Raw genomic sequence first — 19,918 nt, forward strand, 5'->3', positions numbered from 1 at the left:
ACTTCCTCCATCCGTTGAATTTGATATTGGAACATCAATTTCTGAGGACGAGGATCCACCAACTGATTCAGGCTGCAATCCTTCACGATTTACAGTTTCATGTACTAGCTTGACATTAACTAATTTCTTTTTCCCATCCTGCTTCTCCCTTGCACTAGGCGTTAGCTTACTGCATTGCTGCTTCGCCTTGAGTTGTTTCTGAAACTCAAGCTTCTTAGATTGATAAGCCTGGGAAGCCTCTTCAGCAGTACCATAAGTCCCTAACCAAAATTTTCTCTTACTAATGTCTAATCTCGGAAGTATAATTCCCTGAATTTCTCTTGCGAACCCCAATGAAGTGTGTTGTTTCGGGATAATTGCTTCTTCCACTTCTACTTGCACCAGCAGTATTTAAGGACTGATCATTAGCCAGAGGAGATAATTCTGCACCGGATGAATCAGGCTGAAGTTGTTCACAATTCTTTGATTCACCGCCTTGTTTTCCCTGGTTTAATTTCTCAAACCCACATTTCTTGGATAAATAAGCCTTGGAAGCCTCTTGAGCATTGCTAAAGGTGCCCAACCAAACCCGTTTTTTCTTAATCGGATCTCAAATTACAGCACTGTACTTACCGTTTTTTCTCTTTCGAACCCCAGTAAATATTGTTTCGGAAGAATTGCTTGTTGCATTTGTACTTACTCCAACAGTATTTAAGGATTGATCATTAGCCATAGGAGATAATGCTCCACCACCCAACCATTCAACTCCAGAAAAGGGTCTTTTCTCACCCAACGATATCTCGGGCTTTTTACTACAATGTTGATTAGGCTTGACTAGTTGCGCAAATTCACATGGCTTCGCTAAATAAGGCTTGGAAGCTTGTTGAGCAGAGCTAAATGTACCCAACCAAAGGCGTTTTTTCGGGTCTCTAATTACAGCAGCATACTTACCGTTTTTTCTCTTCCAATTTCCAAACCCCAGGAAATTTTGTCTTATCATGCAAACTAAAAACTATACTGTCCATGTGATATTTGTGTTTGTTAAAAAGAAAAAGAAAAAAAATGGGAGGTTGTTTACCTTTTGTCAACAAAAAAACTGAGAGACACCAAGCTCCTGCTGCGCTAGCTTCTTCTTCTTTTTCTTCTTTGTCCTCCCCTATATATGCGTCCTTCAAATTCCATGGAAATTAAGTAAAACGATTATGCATTGAAATGAAAGGATGTCTTGCTGATGAGATGAAAAGGGGGGAAATGAGGTTTGTTTGGTCTACGGAATGAGAGCATACTGTGATTGTGACCCGGTTAATGGTTATTGGCCACTCTCTCTCTCTCTCTCTACAGTACGGACTGCAGAATAGTGACTGCCATTCGCGCTTGTTAACAAGCCACAACTGCCACATGATTTTCTGTTTGCTTTGTCAAATAAACGTCACTTCACTCTATTTAACCAAAAATCTTAGCAAAAATATGGTATCTGCTTAACATTTTTGCACATTTCTTTAAGTCAAAAAATTGCACCAAAGTGACTGGTCTTAGCAGAATGTTCCCTCTTTTACTGTCTTGGCAAAATACTACTACTTCTTTACTCGAACACCGTAATTTTTTAATATCTAAAGCTTGAAATTCTTATTTGATGGGTGGAAAGTAGAAGGTTAATGATTTATTATTGTTAAAATTGTTTCAATATTGATAATTTATGCTTAAATTGTTAATTCAAATACCGATTTAATGATTTACAAAATGGATCTTTTTCATTTGGTGTTATTAATCGGTGATTGTGGATTGTTTGGGTTGGTATTTGGAAGCTTTGTTTCAAATTTGAGATCATTTGGAACAGATTTGAGGTGATTTGATCAAAACTGAAGTTGCAAATTCGAAAAATACTTTGTTAAAATAACATAAAAAATATAGCATAAATTCTACCAATAAAAAAAACTGAAGAATAGTAGTTGTGTGTGGGTCTAGGGCCATTTTTTAAATATTGTTAATTTTGGGGACATTTGCCTAAGACTAGCCCCATATGGGGCATTCCTATCAATCACCAGCCGTAAGTGGCATGCCACTATCACTTTGTTGTAAGTCCACTTTCATACCTAACAAATTTGAGGCCCATTAATCCACATACTCAACACAAGGGAAACTACTAAGTATGTCAATTCATAAGTAGCTTGTTACAAAAACTGATCAATTCATAAAATATTACTAATATTAGCCAATTAGATATTTATAGCTAAAAATATCAAGTTTTATTTTCTTTTAAGTGGGTGTTATTAGAATAGATTGGGTACATCTTAAGGAGCTTGAATATCAGTTTTGGGATGATTTGGTGGAGTTTTGAGGTGGTTTGAATTGAAAATTCGAAGTAGAAGATGAACATGAAAAAAAATATATATCACACTGTGTATCATTTGTGTTTCATATATGTATCATACGTATCAAATATGTATCACATGTATATATATGTATACATGTGTGTGAGATACATGTTTGATACATGTGTCGCATAAGAATTTTTGAACCAATTTTTACTACGAATTTTGATATCAAATCAGTCTAAATCACCTCCAATCTTTCTCAAAATTTGTATATTGACTCATCTATATGTTTTCAATAAATTTCAACCATACCCATTGAAAAAAGTCATTTTTTCAATAAGTTTTTGGAATCTTGTACATATATATTTATATTCATTACCTTGTTGCTACTTCATTTATGAAATTTCATTTCTGTCTTTTATCTAATGTTGCTGATCACGCTTAAAAATATGGAAGGAGATCTTTGCGTATGATTCTTGGAGAAAAAGAACCTTATTTATTTGGGTTTTCAATTTTATATGTATTTGGCTAATTTTGGTAAGTCTATAATTCTTGGCTAGAGGTTGGTAAGTTATGACTTATTTGAGACATTTATGTAAGATTTCCCATTAGTAACATAGGGAAAAAAAATATTAAAATCATCACCCAAATTTGAATAGTTTTAGATTTTTTTTATAGTGTTAAATATATGCACAATGTTAAAATGCTTATGTGTTAATGTTATTGAGGTCGGTATTTAGGGTTAAATTTTACAATGTTTAAAATATTAACATTCTTATTTTGGGGATGGTAACTTTTTCTAGCTAAAATTTTAGTACCCAATATTAGCAACGGAAGTTAGACACAGTTAGGGATTTTTGCAAAGTAGGAATTCTGTTCCTCGCTAAATGCCAATTTTTATGGAATGGGAAAAGAGAGAGAATATTTGCAACGTGTGATGTGATGCTAAGGATGCTAGGAATGAAATCAAATGTCATAAAATTTAGCAAATATCAATTGATAAACTAGCACTTCTAGACACCAACATTCTTTCAGACACACACCATAGTTTGCTAAATGATTGAGAGCCTAAGCACCTTCGTAGCATAGCTAGCTGCAAAACCCCTCCAATTTCATATCAATATCAAACAATTTAGAACAATCACCTCTAAGCTAAATCATTTTCACATACAAGAAACATTTCTTCAAACATATGAATCTTCTTGTTCATGAGTAGGACAATGGAATATGATCAGTTCAACTTCAAGTAGACTGAAACATACATCCATTAATCAAGCTACTGTAAATAGTAAACTGCATTGGACTGAGCACTCTAATTAATCACTATATGAAAGGATTAGCCAGAGAGTACATATAGGCACAGAACAACGATTGTAATTGTGTGAAATCAGTAGAATACACTAATAGAGTAGCTCTTTGCCTCACTTGCTTCATTAGAATTACGTACATTATGAGGCAAACGACTCTATGCAAACTTTACTTAATAATTCACCTTATTGTTGCCATTGACTCAACCAAGTGCAACAACAACGAAAATAAAGACAAGAAGGCGAAGAAATTACAAAGATAGGTAAATGCTCGTTGACCTGTTGAATAACCACCAATATAGCACCTGGTTCTTTAATCTCTAACATAGAAAAACAGAAGTGATCCCTGGGAATAAGGGTGTTCATCGGCATGATTTTGAAACATTTTAGTTTGGTACTTAAATATGTTATATCATTACTAAACCAATTTAACTCGCTACAGTTGAATTTTTCTCTTTTAGATTTTGGTTTTGCCGATTTGTTAACTTTGATTTTTAGGTTTGGATAGAAAATTGTACTCCTTCCATTTTAGTCTATATAAACCTTTTTTTTTTTCCAAAAACAATGACTTCTTTCTAAAAATTTAGAGACAATTTAACCTATACTTCTCATTTTATCATTGTTTAGCACAACAAGTTTAAAAAATATTTATTTTTTCTTAAATTTCGTGCACAATTAAATGAATTCATATAAATTGAAAAAATAGATGAATAGTAACTTATTAAATTTTGTATTTACGGGTTAGGTAGATGACATACTCGAGAAAAGCCATAAAACAGCTTCACAGATTTTAAGAATAAGAACCAAAAGTATAACGAGAAAATATTTCTAGATTAAAGACTAGGAGCTCAATACCATACTTCCCTTTTCCGCCTTTATGTGGTTTCTAAGTTTTTTCTCCCTTTCTTATGGAAAGAAGAGGGAACTTCTTCTAGGGGATACAATAGAAGGAACTTCTTCTAGGAGTAAATGATACATTCTTTTAGGGGCAAAACAAAAGGAACTTTTTCTAGAGGATCAATGATATTTCTCATTTGGTTTGGTGTGGGAAGATTCGCAATTGTTATAAAGTCGAGATTTTGAGAATCCATAGTGAAGGAAGAAACAAGAAAAATGGAGAAAGGTTAAGCAAAATGTCAAGAAAGTTGTAAAAGGAATTGCAAAAAGTAACTAACAAATGACGGGGTCCTGTATCCACAGATATAGGCATGAAATCTACTTTTCATAACCGTCAAACTCGGGAAAGACTTTTGTCATAAAATTAGTTATCATGATCTTGGGGATTGTAATCAACCGCAAAACCAATTAGGAATTACCATATGTCCTGAGCAATAAAGAAAGACTGCACATGCCATCTCAATCACATATCTTATCACTTTAATAGCGAAATTAATACTATTGAGCTTTCTTCCTTGTCAAGATATGATGTTGGGCGAGATATCTTTCTATTAAAGGATTTTCCCTTCTCGGGTACTTCTCGAAGAACTACTCGACAAGTGCGGGGACTATCTGTATTTGTAAAATTAGGCCTTACCACGTGGCACAACAAAGCAGTGACACATGATGAAAGTGATTCTGGACCCATGAACATGGAAGATAAGATCTGGGAGCAGATGAACTGTAATCGTGACCGCCTCTTCAACTCGAAATAAGGTCAACCAGAGGGGCATGTACCTGGAGCATGTCAAATAATTTCGATGCCGAACTCAACTGTACTGGAAGCTCTTCTGAGATCGTGGTCTCCGTAGGTTGCACAATTATGGTCACCGTTGGAGAGGATCTCGCTATCCCACTAACCGTATACCGAACATGCAGGTTAAGAACTTGAAACAACCTCATCCCATCTAGGTTATAAATACCCCATTTAGTTCATTTGTAAGACACATCCGATTGCAATAAACCTTTGTAGGGTTATTCATTGTGTTCTTATTTTGTTCGTTAGCAAGTGTCTCTCTCTTATGAAATTATACTCCATTTCTACACAGCTACCTCAAAGTCAACAATCAATAAGATTTCTCTCATCTTGATCTTCGTTTTATTTATCATTATTATTTTTAGATTTATGATATGCACTTTGGATTAATATGTTTGCTTGTGATCTTAAAATAAAGATATACTTCAATGTATATCTGAATTATGAATGTGACTTCAAAGTACACAAATCACCACAATCTTTCGTTTCTCAAATTTATTGTGGAGTGGACTCTTCAATATGACAGTATGAACTATGAACATAATTAAATTGAATAGACATAAAAAAAACAAGCATATGAACTCTTGATTGAGTGAATGGAATTAAGAGTAAAGGTACAAAAACTCTAGACCTTTTATATTTATGTTATAGTACTAGTTTCTCGGCACGTGCGTTGCACGTGTATGACGAGTCATGTAGTATATGAATTTTTAAAATAATATGAATATTATTATTATAAAAAATTTGAGTAAATGATTGTACATGAAAGAATAAAGTACAAATTCAAGCTAACTGAAATTTGCAAGCTTGGACACTTCAAAGTCAAGAATATTCTAATTTTGTGAAAAAATGTATCAATTATGAACCAACTTCTAATAAATTAGAAGTATTAAGTAACACCAAAAGGTATGTGAAATATACTACTCCCCTTGTTTGTGATCAGTACCTCTATCAACACTGTGACTATAATATAAACTAGATTTTTAAATATAAAATATTCTACAAAAACCTACATCAAAATATTTTTCTCTATATGAAACTCACTCAAATTTATAAGATCAGACACTTAAAAATTGAGAATGTTCTAATTTCATAAAAATGAGTCAAGAACCCTTATCCAATAAATAAAAGTATTAAGCAATGTCATTCAAACTAAAAAAATTTAAATTTATCAAAAAATTGTGTGTTCAATCATTTTTTAAAAGGTGTAAGATCATTCCTGCTAAGCTATGAAAAAAATATGAAACTACCGGCTTAGCAAATAAGCCATATACTATTATATTTCTATACAATGTCAGGTAATAAATAAACTATGCGTTAGGGGTATTCTTTTCAATAGAATCGACACAGAAAAGATAGAATATTTTAAAAAGAAGAGAGACAATAGTAGTGCTCAGATAAATATTAACTTAGTGCGCAACAATAGTTTGTTGCTGATAAAGAAGAGAATGAATATAACAAACTCGTAAAAAATAGTCGACCGAAAAAGCATTTCTATTACTCATTTGTTAACTTGAAAACTCGCTAAAATTATCATAAAACATTTGTCCTTAACTAACGGTTCCAATTAAATAATATAAATAATCAAATTGGTCATTCCGAAGTGTCTTTACGCTCACGAAAAGTAAGATGAGAACATGTTAGTTGTACATCATAAATTTTCAAAGTTATCAGCGATTTTGATTAACTTAAGCTTAATGATTTTAAGTGATTCATGTGCCTTAAAGGGTAAAATTTAATATTCTTAATATTGACTTCCAAGTACTATGTTTTATTTTTCATGATACAAGTAATTACACTAATAATATAATGAATATTAACTTTCTATCTTTCCCACATCATGAAATCCTAGTCGTCCAAAATCTCGATCATCAATTATTAGTTTAACCCCATATATAACTTAGTATACCCAAATAGTGAATTTGTTTTTTTTTTTAAAATCTACAGAATCAATAATATAAGATGAATTTTTTAAACATGTCAGAAGATACAGGAGAAACCTGCCAAACTCTTGGTGATTTTCAATAATCCTCTTAACAAAATAACATAGTTTATTGTATAAATAATTGTATACGGTCGAAATAGATTTCGGCCTTAGCACGTCCGATCGAGTTCGAAGGATGATCTATCGAAGTAAGACCCCGAAGGTGGAACAAACTGACCTCGAACCCGGGGAGGCCAATCTGTGTCGAGTTCGATATCATCATCAAGCTCGAATCGAAATCGAACCATGATGCAGAGTAGATCTATCATACTAATAATCTAGAGACCAACCAACATTGACCTCGAATCAATTCGAGGGCTCGAGCCAGGATCGGGCTCGAACCAAGATCACGAGTTCGAGCCGAAATCAAGCTCAAAACAAAATCGAGGGTTCTAAGCAAGATCGAGCTCACAGACAAAAGTCGTTGCAATCCCACTAGAGAGAATCTTGACAGAAATTATGGAAAAGCTGACTTATCATGGGTCTCCCATTGAATGTTTATTTTATTATGCTTAGAGCCAAATCCCTTCACTATAAAAGGGCTTGGTTACCATTTCTGTAAAAAAAAGTTTTTCTCAGGCTTACATTATAATAAAAGTGCTATATTCTTCTACAGTAAAGAATCGTTCTTTCAGATTTCTTAGATTGATTCTATCTGTTGAATCCTAAAATTCATTGTTTCCTGATAACTTTATCTATTTCGCATTCTCTGCAATCTATATTTATATTTCTATTTATTCTTACATTTTGTATTAAGTTACGCCACATATCCTCGGAACTGCGTATAAATTCAACTCTATCCATTTTTCGGGTAAACAGTTTGGCGCCCACCGTGGGATCGAGGATAATAGTGGTTATTTGATACAAATCTAAAAAAATACGCCATTGTGCTTTGCGCTTATTTCCGAAAACATGATGAATTTCGGATCAACTACGAATAACCACCAATCAAATGGCTTCATCAATCGATAACGAAGTTGGCCCTCAAGATGAAATCAACGACTTGGCACCCAGGGACGGGAGGCGAATTAACGATGCCACCGAAGCTCGAGTCGAAGTACCGCTAGATGTCAATTCACAAGTGGCTCTTGAAACGAACCGACGTTCCGAAGCTCGAGACACCCATAACGCGGAGGAGATCGAAGTCAGCTTACGGATGATCTTCGAGATGTTGCAAGCCCAGCAAATAGCGCTAGCTCAGTTGCAGAGCCAAACTCAGAAACAAAGCAGGCCGAAGCCCAATCCGATTCGAGAAATCACCCACAGAACAGAACCAGCCATAGTGAAGTCAAATGAGCCGGAATCGGGGACTCCTCCCGAAGTTACTAAATTGCTCCAAGAACTCACAAAACAAGTCGAAGCCAACGATAAAAAAGTAGAAACGTATAACTCCAGGGTCGATCAGATCCCGGGAGCTCCACCAATGATAAAAGGGCTAGATTCGAAGAAATTCATTCAAAAGACTTTTCCCTCGAGTGCAGCCCCAAAACCAATCCCCCAAAAATTCTGTATGCCCGAAATACACAAATATAACGGAACAACCGATGCCAACGAGCACGTCACTTCTTACACGTGTGCCATCAAGGGCAATGATTTGGACGATGATGAGATCGAATCTGTATTATTGAAAAAATTCGGTGAAACCCTGTCAAAGGGGGCAATGGTATGGTATCATAATTTACCATCTAACTCTATTGATTCTTTTGCTATGCTTGCAGATTGCTTCGTAAAAGCACATGCCGGAGCCATAAAGGTCGAAACTAAAAAGTCGGACCTGTTCAAGGTAATACAAAAGGATAACGAGATGCTAAGGGAGTTTGTAGCTCGTTTTCAAATAGAACGAATAGATCTGCCACTAGTCACAGACGATTGGGTTGTTCAAGCTTTCACTCAAGGTCTAAATGAGCGGAGCTCGATGGCTTCACGGCGGCTGAAGCAAAATCTGATCGAGTACCCAGCTATTACTTCGACCGATGTGCACAATCGATATCAATCCAAAATAAGAGTCGAAGATGACCAGCTGATTTCTAGGTCCGCTACGAAAAAGCAAAAGTCGACTAGGGATCGACACCATCCATATAGCGAAAATGATACTACTACTGAGTATCCGAGGCCTCTTTAAAATCAACCCCGTACACTAGGGGGCCTTATCATTGAATGCATCTGTGATGACTATCAGGTTCGGTGCAAAGGAAGTTACTTCGTTATTTCATGACAAACAGTGTCTCAACGGGAAACGTTGTAAGGGCCAAATGATCAAAACGAACCATGCTTATGTAGTTGGCCCGAGCCTAGACGCAGAACATGAACCCATGTATAATGACTTGCAAAGAAAGCTCTTTTCTTTACCTATATTCTATGTTCAAGATTTATTATGCAAACAGGATCGAGTTCGAATCATTCGCTCGACTGCCAAGCCTACGAGCTACCTTTTATTTCGAGTTCGAGCAATTACTCACTCGACCATTAAAGCCTATGGGCTACTTCAACTATTACGCCTACGGGCTACATTGCATCGAGTTTGAATCATTCGCTCGACTGCCCAGCCTACGGGCTACCTTTATTTCGAGTTCGAGAAAACACTCACTCGACCATTACGCCCGCAGGCTACATTACTTCGAGTTCGAATCATTCACTCGACTAAGCCTACGTGCTACTTTTATTTCGAGTTCGAGCAAACACTCACTAGACCATTACGCCCACGGGTTACATTACTTCGAGCTCGAATCATTCACTCGACTAAGCCTACGTGCTACTTTTATTTCGAGTTCGAGCGAACACTCACTCGACCATTACGCCCACGGGCTACATTACTTCGAGTTCGAATCATTCACTCGACTAAGCCTACGGGATACTTTTATTTCGAGTTCGAGCAAACGCTCACTCGACCATTACGTCTACGGGCTATATTACTTCGAGTTCAAATCATTCACTCGACTAAGCCAGCGGGCTACTTTGAGTAATAAGGTTAAGGGCTACATCGCTCCAAGTTTGGGTAAGCGCTCGCTCGGTTACAGAGGCTACGAAATCCAAATTTGATTAAGTTGTTTAAATCATTGTGAAAACATTCATAAAGCGTGAATAAAGTCCTCACAAGACATGATACAAAAACAGAAACAAGTCGGCAAAAAGGGAGATATGTTTATATACAAATTTATCTGTATGGGTGACTACAACATAAAAACTAAGAACTAAACTTCTCAGTCAGGAGCGGTCTCTTCTTTATCAGGCTCCCCCCCCCCATTTTCGGATCAGCTCTTGCTCCCATCATCATCGTCATCGTCATCGGAAACCAGGGCTTCAGCATCAACTTCGAGTTCTTTGGCCCTTTTTATCTCTTCAGCTAGATCGAAACCCCGAGCATGGATCTCCTCGAGAGTTCCCCTTCTGGATCGACACTTAGCAAGTTCGGCGACCCAATGTGCTCGAATATCGGTGGAATCGGATGCCTCTCTTGTCTGGACTTGGGCAGCTTCAGCATCAGCCCGATAGATGGCCACGAGCGCATCCGCATCGGCCTTTGCCTTTTCAGCATCGAATTCGGCCTTGGCAAGTACAGAGGCAAACCGAGCTTCAAGCTCCTCAATTCTTCTTGCTTGAACCATGCCTTTTTCCTTCATTTTCTGATGTTGGGTTTCAGATGATGATAACTGGGCTCGAGCAGCCTCTTTTTCTGCAGCAAAGCGGTCCATACCTTCTTTCCACCGCAAACACTCCGTTCTTATCACGTCAACCTCCTCACGAAGATTCCCGATCATCTCAATTTTTTGCTGCAGCTGTGAGACCGAAATGTTCGCTATCGTTCCGGTATCAAGCCAATAGGCTTTCAAAAGCATCATTACCTGCTCAGACAAATTGGTCTGATCTCGATAAGCCTTGGCCAGCTCAGCTCAGAGGTCTTTTATTTCCTCTTCTCTCTGCCCTAAGGAAAGTCTAAGGGAGTTCCTCTCGTCAGTAGCCCATTGTAGGTCGGCCTCATATCGATGCAGCTCATTCTGGGATCGAGAACATTGTTCTCGATGAACTGTCGCTGCCTACAAAGAAACAAGAAGTGAAGTTAACGAACAATGAACATAAAGATAGTACCGACAAAATAATTTTAAAAGCTCACCTGATTCAAATTCTGCCGCAATCCGTGAAAAAGATCGGATTCATCACCAGCACCGGCAACGTCCTCAATGCCGGTAAATAGGACACGGAAGATATCTTCTTCATCATGAGGCATGTCTAGATCGAGGGCTCCCAGAGCTTGAGCTTCCCGAATCACCCCTGCGGAAAAAGCAGGAAAGGTAGGCGAATCCTCGATTTGTTGCTTCCCCAAATGAATCGCCTGGAGCGTTCTCCTCGGTTCGAAGGGGTTCGAGGGCCTCTTCGGTCATATCCCCTGCCAGTTGACTCCGATGAGATGCGTCTTCAATATCCGATAGTTCGGGGACTCTACCCGAATCTTTCTCCGGTATATCTTCAGTTTGAGGCGGAGCCTCATGGAACATCATCGATCCAACCGGCGATGAGGCATCGATGGTTCTCTTCATTCGGACCGCCAGCGCGGATTCATCATTCTATTCTTCTTCTTCTTCTTCTTCTTCTTCTTCATCTTCATCCCTTAGACGCAGAACGGATTCCACTGTCAAAGGAATGACATTCTTGTTCGGCTTACGAGCCATCCTCTTCTTCGGTTTTGGATCTTCGGGAACCGAGGCTCTTTTCCTTTTATTTTCCTTCACCGGCTTTGGGACAGAGGCTGAAATTTCCTCCTCATTGGACAAGGGCCTCAAAACCGCGTCTTTACCCAAACCTGCATATGGAAAACCTTAATAAAATATTTTTGAAAACCACCTCGTTCGGATCATCAAAGAGTCCGAGAAATGAGCTTACCGTGATTTTTGGCCTCCCACCGACCCTTTGACAAATCACGCCATGAGCGCTCAGCGTATGTGGAGGTCAAAACAAGGGCTCGTACCCAGTTCTTGAGATCAGAAACTGCTCCGGGCATCCAAGGAACCGCTACATCACAAAAAGAGGAGTGTCGATGAGAGAATAAATAAAAGAACAAAATAGAAGTAACAGCAAGATCACACTTACGTTTCATATTCCACTCCTCGGGAAAGGGCATCTTTTTAGTCGGAATCAGGCCCGAAGTCCTTATTCGAATGAACGTGCCCATCCAACCCCGATCCCTGTCCTCGTCAATACTCGAGAACAGATCCTTGGTATCCCGATGCTGAAGTTTTATTAACCCTCCTTGAAAAAGTCGAGGACGGTACAATCGGATAAGATGGTCGAGGGTGAACGGCATCCCCTCGATTTTGCTCACAAAATATCGGATCAGGATAATGATCCGCCACAAAGAAGGATGGACCTGGCCTAGGGTTACCTGATATTGTCGACAGAAGTCAATAATAATGGAATCGAGGGGACCTAAAGTGAAAGGGTACTGTATACACATTCAAAAACCCTTTCACATAAGAAGTGATATCTTCGTCAGGGGTAGGAATTATTATTTCTTTTTCACCCCAATTGCAATCCTTCTTTAGTTGTTCGAGGTGCTTCTCGGTTATCGAACAAATGTACCTCGATAGAGGCTCACACCGTTCAGGGACCGATGAACCTTTATCGAACTTAAAATCTGAAGTAAGGACACACGCCCCGGGAACATACTCCTCAGGTCGTGGTTTTGCCGGTGTCTCATCGGCGGCACACTATGAAGATGAAGCCTTCTCTTTCTGAGGAATGGTTTGCGATGTTTTCGCCATTTTCAATTTCGAAGGTGAGGAATAGAAGAAAGTGACAAAGATTTGGTAAAATTGAAGAGGGGCTTTTGCAGAAAGAAATCACAGATTTACTGGTAAGTTGGAGAGTACGAAGAAGAACTTGGGAAATTTGGAAGATAGAAGATGTAAAAGTTGTAAAAGATAAAAGAAAGGGTTATTTATAGGTTCAAGCGACGGCGGTTCAGTATCAGCAGTGGCCGACCACCGCACATACATTAAATGCCTTGAAAGACTAAACCGACGAGGCAGCTACCAGATACGTCATGGTCGAACCCGATGGAAACGACAGGTTATAATCCGATCGAACTGTTAAAAAATCATATCGTTTCTCACCACATTCATTTTGAGAATCGAGGGGACTATCTGTATACGGTCGAAATAGATTTCGGCCTTAGCATGTCCGATCGAGTTCGAAGGATGATCTATCGAAGTAAGACCCCGAAGGTGGAACAAACTGACCTCGAACCCGGGGAGGCCAATCTGTGTCGAGTTTGATATCATCATCAAGCTCGAATCAAAATCGAATCATGATGCAGAGTAGATCTATCATACTGATAATCGAGAGACCAACCAACATTGACCTCGAATCAATTCGAAGGCTCGAGCCAGGATCGGGCTCGAACCAAGATCACGAGTTCGAGCCGAAATCAAGCTCAAACCAAAATCGAGGGTTCTAAGCAAGATCGAGCTCGCAGACTAAAGCTGTTGCAATCCCACTAAAGAGAATCTTGGCAGAAATTATGGAAAAGCTGACTTATCATGGGTCTCCCACTGAATGTTTATTTTATTATGCTTAGAGCCAAATCCCTCCACTATAAAAGTGTTTGGTTACCATTTCTGTAAAAAAAGTTTTTCTCAGGGTTACATTGTAATAAAAGTACTATATTCTTCTACAGTAAAGAATCGTTCTTTCAGATTTCTTAGATTGATTCTATTTGTTGAATCCTAAGATTCATTGTTTCCTGATAACCTTATCTATATCGCATTCTCTGCAATATATATTTACATTTCTATTTATCCTTATATTTTGTGTTAAGTTACGCCGCATAACCTTGGAACTGCGTATAAATTCAACTCTATCCATTTTTCGGGTAAACAATAATATAACAGAACTTATATATATAAAAACTTCGATGAAACACTAATTTATTGATTTTTCCTATATTAACGGACTCTTCCTAATAAACAGCCAGTAAGAGAAGGGATTTAGGAATTTGGAGCTGTCACACCTTTTAATTACTTATTGAAAATTTTGAGGAATCTCATTGTTTTTACTGTGCTATTGCGGACGACTATGAAGCCAAGATCTAGAATTTGCTTTTGTCCATAACCGTTTTAACCATAGCCGTGGTTACAAGAGTCATGCATTCAAATCACTGGAATACCATTAACCACTAAGTTCAACTTTATACCCACAATCAACATGCAATATTTCTTCGTTTTTTTTAATATTTTCTCAATGAAAAGAAGAGTATCTTTGTTGGAGCAAATATTAAATGCACCTTATCGCTTTTCAATCAACTTATTAGGCGACAATTCACTTGTTTGTCCAGTAAAATAAAAAACTGCATGAAAACGTCATTTTACATCCGGTAATAATTGACAACTTCAAAAGTGAATGGAAGGACATTATAATGTAGAAAATAATATTAATCTAACTTAAAAAGAAGATAGATTTGAAAGGTTGTGACTATTACGTTGCTATTGGGAACGTTGAATAGTACAACAAGTGTTAATATACAATTAGAATATAAATATTGACGTATTTGTTAAAAAAAAAAGAGAAGGTATAAATATACACTAAGTATTGATGTACAATTAGGATACAAATATAGGTGTATTTGTAAAACAAATGTTGTAAAATGTAGTTGTTTGACATATAGTACCTGATTGGTGTTCAAGAGATATAGTTGAAGGCTAATAATTGAAGGTTGTATTCACTGAGTCAAAAACTCTCCATAATGTTTCTGGTCAGGACATCTTTCTTGCATCTTGAAAATTTCAAATTTCTTCAACGATCAATTTCACGAATTAATTAAATATTATTTATCGATTTGTAAAACTTTATATTGTTTATTGTTGGTATTATTTATAATGTAAAGTCAAAAAATTCTTTTTGTAAATCTATTTACCACCAAAAATCTATTTACCACCAATAGCCATGGGTCTTTTTATTTTACAAGCAGCTTCTTGCATGAAACCTTAAAGCCAAGTGTTGAAGGGTTTTGACAAGTGGATATGCAAATCTACCATGTGTCTTCATGCATGGAAGACCAAGTACACTTGTTAATATTGAAGCCAAGTGGACTAATATAATTGGACAAGTGTTAAAAGAGTCTCCACACTTGTCATACATGAAACCTCCCTAATTACCTATAAATAGGTTGTGGATTAGCCATCATAACTAACTCAATTCTTAACCGAGAATTCATCTTGCTAATCATTACTTTCTTCCTAAAACATTTTTAATTTATGTAACAACTACAGATTAATTCCTTCATCTGTAACTGTCCAACAACTTTGCCTATAAAAAGGCAGTCTTCTTTGTGAATTATCCAACACAGAAAATACTTTCATCTTCTCTTCTTTCTGGGCAACTATTTTGTGCAAATTCTAAACTTCCAGCCATGACTGCACGTGTTTCGAGGTATTGTGGAACCTTGGGGAGCGACCGATCTTAACGATTTGCACTCAGTCGGGCTGAAATCGCTTTCAAGGCAGTGGCTTACCACGATACAATATTTTTGATAAGTTGTTCTTCTTTCCTTCTTGTTCTTAGTCAATATTATCTACTCATTTTTCTTACAATTTGAAAGTGACTTCGCATATAATATTGACTAATGGCCACAACTTTGAACAAAACACTTCTTGATCTCTCAAAGCTTGAGCCTTTAGATAGAAACAATTATAAGCGTTGGTCCCAAAAACTTTTAATTTTCTTTGAACAATTAGAAGTTGATTATGTTTTGTTTAATGATCCTCCTGCTAATATTATTGCTGAAAGTTCTAATACTGCTAATAATGTTGTTGCTGATGATGCTGCTAAGAACAAATTTGAAAAAGATAATAAAACAGTGAGAGGGCATCTGCTTAACCATATGACTAACCCTCTCTTTGATTTGTTTATAAATTATAAATATGCTAAAGTCATATGGGATAGTTTGGAGAAGAAATATGGAGCATATGACGCGGGAAAAAAAGAAGTATGTGGTTGGAAAGTGGATTAAATTTCAGATAGTTGATGATAAGCCAGCCATGGAGCAGTTTCACGAGTATGAGAACTTGACTGCTGATGTTTTGAACGAAGGAATAGAAATGTGTGAGATTCTTCAGGCTAATGTTCTGCTTGAAAAGTTTCCACCTTCCTGGAGTGATTACAAGAATCAACTGAAACACAAGAAGAAAAACTTAACTCTTCAAGAACTGATCAGTCACATGAGGACCGGGGAAGCAAACCATCTCAAAGATGAGGAGTCTGAACGGCTTAAGGATAAGATGAAATCTCTCTCTCTTAATTCTTCTAAAACTAACCTTGTGGAATCTTCTAGTACTTCTGTGAAAGACGTGTTTAAAGAAAAATAGAAGAAAGGACATGTGAAGAAGCAGAATTACTTCAATAAGCCGAAGGGCCATATTCAAAAGTTTAAAGGACCTTGCTATGTCTGCGAAAAAATTGGTCACAAGGCTTTTCAGCGCAACCAGAGACAAGGACAAAGCTCAAAGAATGGAGGAAAAGCTTCAGTCCAAGCTAACCTTACTGAGGGTGGTGATGTCATTGTTGTTGTGGTTGTTGAGGCAAACATGGTGGCTAACAAGACTGACTGGATACTGGACACAGGCACTTCAAGGTACCTTTGTGCCAACAAGGAGTTATTTCATGACTTTGAGGAATCTGCTAATGGTGAGGGTGTCTATATGGGTAACTCCACCATAACTGGAGTTATAGGTAAAGGAAAAATTCTCCTTAAGTTAACTTCTAGAAAAACCTTAGCCTTGAACAATGTTCTGTATGTACCCTCCATTCGTAGAAACTTAGTTTCTGGTGCGCTTCTCAACAAAGCATGTCTTAAACTTATTTTTGAATCTGATAAAATTGTTATTTTTTGTGGGGGAGGCTTTGTTGGGAAGGGTTACCTTAGTGGGGGTTTATTTGTACTAAACATCGCTCAAGAGATTACTAATAATGCTAGCACTTTCAATTCTGCTTATATTGCCGAGTCTATTGATTTGTGGCATGGTAGACTAGGTCATGTTAATATTGCTTATATTAAAAGACTTAGAAACGTGAAATTAATTCATGCAGTTAATGTTGATAAATTTCTAAGTGTCATGTTTGTATAGAAGCAAAACATACCAAAAAGCCTTTTAAGAATGTAACCAGTCGAAAAACAGAATTGCTTGAACTAGTACATTAAGACTTAGCAGATTTCAAGAACACTGTTAGTAAAGGTGGAAAGAAATACTACATCACCTTTGTAGATGACTTTTCTAGATACACTAAGGTATATCTTCTTAAGTTAAAAGATGAAGCTGAAAGCATATTTTTGAAATACAAGGCATAAGTAAAAAATCAATTAAACAGAAAAATCAAGAGGCTTAGGTCTGACAGGGGTGGTGAATATAGTATTAATACTCTAGAAGCCTTTTGTGAAAAAAATGGTATTATACATGAGATTAGTGCTCCATATACTCCCCAACAAAATGGTATAGCCGAACGGAAAAATAGATTCCTTAAGGAAATGATGAATTCTATGCTTTTGAGTTCGGGTTTATCTGATAATATGTGAAGGGAAGCTGTTTTATCTGCATGTTATGTTCTTAATAAAGTCCCTCATAAGAAGTTAGATAAAACCCCGTATAAGTTATGGAAAGGGTTTGCCCCTAACTTGAAAATTCTGAAAGTGTGTGGGTGTTTGGCTAAGGTTGGTCTACCTGATTTTAAACAAGTAACTGTTGGACCCAAGACTTTTGATGCTATTTTCATTGGTTATGCTCAAAATAATGCTGCATATAGATTTATGTCTTTGAATGATAGTTCTATTTGTGAATATAGAGATGCCGAATTTTTTGAGCATGTTTTTCCATTGAAAAATAATGTGCCTAGTGATGTGCCTAATAATGCTTCTAGATCTATGTCTGTTAATTCTCATATTGTGCCTTCTTCTAGTGTTACTGCTAAAGAGCATGAAAATGAACTTAGAAGAAGTAAGAGGCATAGAATTGAAGTTAGCTTTGGTCCTGACTTATCACTACTTTCTTGACTGAAAATGTTGATCTTGATGTTTTGAATGATGAATTAGTGTTTATCTATTTAATATAAGAAGACACTAAGACTTATAATGAAGCAATGAGGTCAATAAATGCTAGTTTTTTTGTAAAGAGACCATTAAAGGTGAATTAGACTCTATAGTTTCTAATCACACTTGGGACTTGTCTAATTTTCCTAAAGGTTCTAAACCCATAAGTAGCAAGTGGATACTTAAGAAGAAATTGAGACCTGATGGTACAATTGAGAAATATAAGGCTAGACTTGTTATTACGGGTTTTAACCAAAAGAAAGACATTGATTACTTTGACACTTATTCTCCTGTGACTAAGATAGCGACTATTAGAACTCTTGTTGCTTTAGCCGCTATTCATAATTTAGTGATACATCAAATAGATGTTAAAACAACTTTCCTAAATTGTGATTTAAAGGAAGAGATCTATATGTCTCAACCTGAGAGATTTGTGATCCAAGGACAGGAGAATAAAGTATGCAAATTGAGAAAGTCTTTGTATGGTCTAAAGCAGGCACCTAAACAATAGTACGAAAAGTTTAATAGCACATTAGTGGGTAATGGTTTTGTTGTTAATGCATCTGATACTTGTGTTTATTCCAAGATGATAGGATCATATTTTGTTATTATATGTCTGTTGGATGACATGTTAATCTTTGGCCCTAATGTGAATGTTGTTAATGAGACTAAGAATTTTTTGTCTTCTAAATTTGAAGTGAAAGATCTTTGAGAAGCAAATGTGATTTTAGGGGTTAAAATCAAAAGAACTTCTAATGGTTTTTCATTGTCTCAATCTCATTATATTGAGAAAATATTGAAAAGGTTTAATTGTTTTGATGTAGCACATGTGAGAACTCTTTATGATCGTAGCATACACTTGAAAAAGAATAAGGAATCTAGTATTTCTTAAACTGAGTATGCTAAGATAATTGGTAGTGTAATATTTCTCATGAATTATACACGACCTGATATTGCTTATGATGTTCGTAGATTGAGTAGATATACTCACAACCCTAGTAGTGAATACCAGAATACTCTTCATCGTTTTCTAAGGTATTTGAGAGGTACTATGGATTGGTGTTTGCATTTTAATAAATTTCCTGCTGTTTTAAAAGGATTTGTGATGCAAACTGGGTTGCTGACAATGATGAAATTAGCTCCACTAGTGGCTATGTGTTTACTTTGGGTGCATGTGCTATTTCATGAAAGTCTTCAAAACAGACTTGTATAGCACGATCTACTATGGAGTCTGAATTCATTGCTCTTGAGTTGACAGGGCAAGAAGCCGAGTGGTTGAGAAACTTATTGCAGACGTGCCTTTGTGGGAAAGACAAGTTTCACTAGTTTCTCTACATTATGACTCATAGGCGTAAATTGGAATTGTCAAAAATAGTGTGTACAATGGAAAAATGAGACTTATCCGCATTAGGCATGGTGCGGTAAAACAGTTGTTGGAACATGGTGTTATTTTCTTGGAATATGTAAGATCCGAAAGAAATTTGACGGATCCTTTAACCTAGGGTTTGGTAAGGAGAGTTATCCTTGAAACTTCGATAGGGATGGGGCTAAAGCCCATGGATTGAGAAA

This window comes from Nicotiana tabacum, chromosome 17 (assembly GCF_000715075.1).
Source record: "Nicotiana tabacum cultivar K326 chromosome 17, ASM71507v2, whole genome shotgun sequence".
Lineage (NCBI taxonomy): Eukaryota > Viridiplantae > Streptophyta > Magnoliopsida > Solanales > Solanaceae > Nicotiana > Nicotiana tabacum.